The sequence below is a fragment of the Amphibalanus amphitrite genome, unplaced genomic scaffold (genome assembly GCF_019059575.1).
Source record: "Amphibalanus amphitrite isolate SeventyFive unplaced genomic scaffold, NRLGWU_Aamphi_draft 000998F_arrow, whole genome shotgun sequence".
Lineage (NCBI taxonomy): Eukaryota > Metazoa > Arthropoda > Thecostraca > Balanomorpha > Balanidae > Amphibalanus > Amphibalanus amphitrite.
In genome coordinates this window covers 239,535-246,086 of record NW_024882492.1, presented here as the reverse complement: position 1 = coordinate 246,086, position 6,552 = coordinate 239,535, and the positions used below count along the sequence as shown (strand labels likewise).

Genomic DNA, 6,552 nt, shown 5'->3' with positions numbered 1-6,552 from the left:
AATTATATGATACGATTTTGTTTAAACTTTCAGGACTTGTTGAGAAAAGACCATAGAACATGGTGTTATGCTTCGTTAAGCTGTCAGAATTCGTTTGCTCTTTTGAAGCTCGTTTAAAAATGAAAAATTTTAACTTTGAAAGTCAATGGGAGCGTCTTTGATGCTTAATAACTTTTTACGTTTAAGATATGTTTAAGTCAAAAGTTGATATTTTATACAACTTTTGATGCTCTTTCCAATGATATATAGAACGTTATTGCACGTTGTTCCGTTTTCCTGGTGTTGTCCATCTGAACTTGTCAGTCACGTGACCCATTTGACCTTCGGATCCAATTCTGGTAGTCAATTCTGGCGCTTTTGTTACCATAGCGAAATATGTAACGCCGTGTTCACAGTTTACTGACGACGAAGGTCCTGCTTAATCTGGCAAATAGCGTTCGAGAACTGCGGCCAAGCCCCGCTGATCTTGAACGTGATTGGTCGGTGGGCGTAAAGAATCTCCGTCGTCAGGGAGACTGCGAACACGGGGTAAACCAAGGAGTAAACAATCTGTGCGTGGAATGGGGAGTGGTGAATGTGGAACGGCGATGATAGGTGCTGATGTCGTCGATTTTTATTTATACTGTTATCCTTATTATACATTCTGATCATTTTTTATGTTCAGGAGTTTTCTCTGTTGATTTAACATCAAAAACGGTGTGTTTAACTGTTATTGCCAAGTGCCATATTGATATTGAAATTGGGGTACAATTCAACATTCTGATTCACTGGTTTTCTATGGCCTGTTGTGTATCATATTATTGGTAATGTGAATATAGGTACTCCAAACGGCAAACACTGCTATTTTCTGGTATATATTAATGTTTGACCTGATTTTATATTATTGGTAATGTGAATATAGGTACTCCAAACACTGCTATTTTCGGGTATATATTAATGTTTGACCTGATTTTACTTCACTTCACCTTATATTTTTTGCAGGAACAGTTATCACAGCATTATTGTGCAAAAATAAGGGTGGTGTATCACAGCATATCACAGCACTCTGCCAGCCGCTTTTGGCTTCCATAGAGACATCAACAAGCCTATACCTCCAACACTACCGGAGGTTGACGCTAGCTCACGCGGAATGCGCTGGCAGCGGCTGGCAGCGCGCCCATGAAACACAGCCAGGGGTTTCTTCTGTAAAGTCATTGTTGTCTAGGTACATGGGCCTTTACCAATTGTTAACAGCTATAAAAATTGGAATTAAAAATGTTCAGGTATTATGAGCATCAGCTAAACAGGGAAGAGGATTCGGCTTCAGCCCATCTTGCAACGCCTCAATGAAATTTAACGAGAAACTTAAATTGAGGGAGCAGCTACTCAACTGTGGTAAAGCCCATAAATCCTTGTGGATTTACCTACATACCTGAGGTAAATCCACAAGGCACCTTGAGTTCAAAATATGAAGTGACAACAAGCGAAATATAGCAGAAATTGGGACTTAAAGGAGCTTAGAAATAATCTGCTTAGTTCATTTGAAATGTATTGTTACCCACTTTCTAACCATGCATATTTTTGTGTCTTGTGAGGTCTCATATAGCAATAAAAATAGAAAAGTTATACAAGAGCAGTGACATGCATAGTTTGCTTGTGTTGTCACAACTTTGTACAATATTTCCAGCTTTATAATATGCAGTTATCAGTCACATTGGGCATCACACATGTATTTTTTTTTCTGCAGGAGGGAAGACACAGGAGGGAACTAGTGACTCATGTTTTTGCTTCTATCGCTTCACCCCTGGGGAATCAGTTCCTGCACCCCTTGAATATAATGGTCACCAAGGGGTGCTGTCCTGACACGTTCACTTTCTGTTGAGAAGGTTAGAACAAACACCATGTGTGTCATTTAGTTGCATATATAATACTTCAATGTTAAGTCTGCATGAAGTCTGAAGTCTAGCCACTCTTAATCCTAGGTTGTCGTGACGTTAATCTAGCCTGGGTGGATATTTTGCTGTGCTAAAAGCACGGACTCCGCTACGCCCCAGTACGGCGGCTGGGGCGCCTCCCCTGGAGGAAAACGGCGCCGGGGAGGGGGACGGACACTGTTACACTTGCGGTTTTTTGTGTGGGGTAGCGTATACTCTTCTTACAAGTATTTACTATGGACAATGCTTGCGGGTGACCTCCACTGCACGTGACACGTGTAAAACGGAGAGGTGTCACTTTTGTTACGGAGCGAGCGAAGCGAGCGAAGTCTTTCCTTAGATTAACGGAAATTTCTGAGTATGAGCGGAAATGTATTGTTACCCACTTTCTAACCATGCATATTTTTGTGTCTTGTGAGGTCTCATATAGCAATAAAAATAGAAAAGTTATACAAGAGCAGTGACATGCATAGTTTGCTTGTGTTGTCACAACTTTGTACAATATTTCCAGCTTTATAATATGCAGTTATCAGTCACATTGGGCATCACACATGTATTTTTTTTTCTGCAGGAGGGAAGACACAGGAGGGAACTAGTGACTCATGTTTTTGCTTCTATCGCTTCACCCCTGGGGAATCAGTTCCTGCACCCCTTGAATATAATGGTCACCAAGGGGTGCTGTCCTGACACGTTCACTTTCTGTTGAGAAGGTTAGAACAAACACCATGTGTGTCATTTAGTTGCATATATAATACTTCAATGTTAAGTCTGCATGAAGTCTGAAGTCTAGCCACTCTTAATCCTAGGTTGTCGTGACGTTAATCTAGCCTGGGTGGATATTTTGCTGTGCTAAAAGCACGGACTCCGCTACGCCCCAGTACGGCGGCTGGGGCGCCTCCCCTGGAGGAAAACGGCGCCGGGGAGGGGGACGGACACTGTTACACTTGCGGTTTTTTGTGTGGGGTAGCGTATACTCTTCTTACAAGTATTTACTATGGACAATGCTTGCGGGTGACCTCCACTGCACGTGACACGTGTAAAACGGAGAGGTGTCACTTTTGTTACGGAGCGAGCGAAGCGAGCGAAGTCTTTCCTTAGATTAACGGAAATTTCTGAGTATGAGCGGCCGGCCGGCCGGCCGGCCGGCCGTGCGGACGCTTTTGCGAGGCTTATAGGCGGCGTGATGCCCCAAAACGGATATTGCGGCGCCGTCGATTGACGCACGAGGGTGAAATTTTCACGACTCGTGGGTCATGTAATTCAACAGGTCGTATTAGCTTTTGGGCACGATTCGGCCGGGGGTGCGCCCGTGGCGCGTGCTCATGTGCGCCATAGGGTTAACATTAAAAACGGCAAAAACAGGCTATTGCTCCAGATGGTCCGACCACTACAACCCCATATGATGCACTCTTGGCTGCATCCCCACCCCACCCTTTCCCCTTACAGTATGAAGTATGAAAAACAGTGATTTTTTACTGGAGCTGCAAAGTGTGCCTTTGAACCACCTTATGATTTACTAGTATCTAATGTATTTGTCCATCAGGATCAGTTATCTAATGGCAGTAGACTGTTGTCTTCACATACTTCATATCTATTTTGGCTACTGCATTGTGTTCTGTAAAAAAAAAATATGGAAAACGTTTTGGATGTAGTTTTTAGTAGAATGCTTCTTTACAGATCCCGAAAGAAGATAACTGCTTGTTTTCTTCACCGCCACCAGTCTACCTGCTCTCTGCACACTCGGCAGAGCGCGGCAGGGCACCCCACGGAGCTGCACTAGTCACATCCGGGCCCCACGCCGGTCGACGGCCGATGCGATGGAGGCACTACTCCGAGGCACTACTGGGAGGCCTGCGGCGCGGACGACGGATGCGGCAGTTGGTCAAGACACGGCAGCCTACTCGAGGTGCTTCTCGCCTGGAGGACGCAGGCGAATCGCGTTATCCTAGCTGTGCCTCGTCATGGTGCGATGAGCCTTAATAGACTAATGCATATTCTTCCTTTGGTTGTAATTCATTTGCTGCTGCCCGCTGGGCTAAGGAGTAACTCTGTGCGCCTACTTTGTGCAGACGCTCGTCCAGTGCCGCCCTTCGTTTGCCGCACATATCTTTATTTATTCTTTGTTACAATTCCGTCTTTGGTCATTTTTTTTTTACCATGGGGGCACTTGAAAGTTTTGTTTTTAAATCTGTGGACATTGAACCTGGAATCGGTTTTTTGTCGGATTTCGGTTTTGTTTTTGCACTGTGGAAATATCTCGTTCAATATTTTTTTAAGATAGGGCGTGTTAAAACTTTTAGTCTCATTACTCCTCTGTGCATTCTAAAGTACTATAATGTGCATCTCAAGTGTTTGGTGCTGTACTGTTATTATTTATGGTTAATCCAGTGCTGATTTATGGTTAATCCAGTTTTTATTCGATTGAATCGTTGTGTGTAATGTGCATGACATCCGCGTACCGCCTGTAGCAGTGTTATATATTTTCATTTATGCTGGAAAATAATAACTTTCTTGTTCATTGGCTTTATTCGATGACAGAGACGTGCCAGATGACTGGGGCTGCGACTTGACTTGGTAGTTGTTAACGGTGCAAACTTCAACCATCAAGCATGATGTGGAAACGTCACATTCCGTTATCAAATCTTCGTACCGTAAATACTGAATAAGATCAATACTAGGCTGGAGCTTGCTAGAAAAACCGTGCACTGACAACGGCGAGTGGTGGACCTGAGTAGCGGCCGGGAGGCAGGGAAGTCAGCCAATTGTCAGATGTCTATTTCTTCACACATCTTTATTCTTTACTTTACACCGTCATAGACGTAATGCAATTATCGGAGCATGAAGTGGTGTATTGCCCTTATTACACCCTTCCAGTAAGTATCCAATGCCCATCCATCCACTTTCCGCAGGTGCAGGAGCAAGGGAGAGCGAAATAATTTTTATCGTCACTCACCTCACGCCCAACTGCTAGGCGAAAAGCCAGTACTCGCAATGTTTCAATCTTATTTAAGAAAAAAAGCAAATGTATCGGCTATAAATGCGTCGTGTTCCCTGCGGTAATAACCGCAGGTTGTTTGAAAAGACAAACACTATTCGTTAGAATTGTGTTTTTCTATTGAAAAACAACCGGAGCGGTCCTTCTCCGGGCTATGTTTTGCATGTCTGGCCGCGAATTGGGGCAACTTGGGTCAGGCCTAAACTTGTGGCTCGATTTTCTTAAAAATTTCAGTGTAACCGCAGGTTGTTTGAAAAGACAAACACTATTCGTTAGAATTGTGTTTTTCTATTGAAAAACAACCGGAGCGGTCCTTCTCCGGGCTATGTTTTGCATGTCTGGCCGCGAATTGGGGCAACTTGGGTCAGGCCTAAACTTGTGGCTCGATTTTCTTAAAAATTTCAGTGTATGGGCTCCCGCAGGCGATCTACCTGTTGGCACCGGTCGCTACTCGCTTAAAACCTCGTGGCACGTGGCACGTGCGATTCCATTTTCCCCATGTTAAGTCAACGGGGTTTTGGACACTTTTTGCGCAATCGCGAATAGCGGGAAAACGAGCCAAGGAAGGGGTGGTTTTCATCCCAGCATTTTATGGCAAACACGTTTGGGTACACGCTGGTGTGCGCCGTATACCCCTCAGAACTTCGTAACGTGTCTTTGCACGAGGTCAAAGTTGAACTTTTTTCGCTCCCCATGTTAAGTCAATGGGCGTTTTTGCAGAGACTTTTTCATTCGCTCATTGTACAAAATTATATGATACGATTTTGTTTAAACTTTCAGGACTTGTTGAGAAAAGACCATAGAACATGTTGTTATGCTTCTTTAAGCTGTGCAAATTCGTTTGTTCTTTTTAGGCTCGTTTAAAAATGAAAAATTTTAACATGGAAAGTGAATGGGAGCGTCTTTGCTGCTTAATAACTTTTTACAGTTGAGATATATTTAAGTGAAAAGTTGATAGGTTATACAACTTTTGATGCTCTTTCCAATGATATATACAACTTTATTGCACGTGGTGCCGTTTTTGAGAAATATAGTAAAAAAGCACGACATTACCGAGATTTGAGCTCAGACCTATATCGTTACGGTGTCAGGCGGACACGAGGACAGGTGGCGCCGCCGCCGCCCGCATAGCGGCGGGAATGTGAACTAACCTGTTTACCAGAGGGGTGTTCACGGGCACCGCACACTGCTGCGTGCGCTGTGTGCGGTGCGTCCAGCAGGCGTGGGGGTAGGGGATGGGTAGGCGGTTCTGACGTCACGGCTGCGTGCGGTGGACGGTCCGCTGTGGCCAGTCCCGACCGGCCACAGCGATCGCTGTGTGCGGTGACGGAAGGCTGACGTAGGGACGCAGTGGGCGGAGCTTGGAGGCTATGTGCGGTCCGACCGCACACAGGGCCCGTGAACAGCCCTCTGATCTATGGTATGGTACCATCGGGGGACCGGCCGCCGTCGGCACCATTTCGGGACTTTGCATCGCAATAAAAGGCTTATTTACAATTGAAAATGGACTAGCGAGAGTCGTTATGGAATCAGAATTTGATGCTCTACAAAACTAGGCTATTTTCATTGTGATGGCATCACAGACTACACCGCTAAACCCAATAAAGCAGATTTATGTCGCGTCATCGATGATTACATATAATG

General features: G+C 44.7%; 1 long non-coding RNA gene across 1 annotated transcript; it reads left to right on the top strand.

Moving 5' to 3' along the window:
* The first annotated feature begins 546 nt into the window (after positions 1 to 546).
* LOC122369017 lies at positions 547 to 4,431 on the top strand. The gene is made up of 2 exons (XR_006254336.1): positions 547 to 594; positions 3,591 to 4,431. It is a non-coding gene; the product is annotated as an uncharacterized LOC122369017 (long non-coding RNA).
* Positions 4,432 to 6,552: the final 2,121 nt, after the last annotated feature.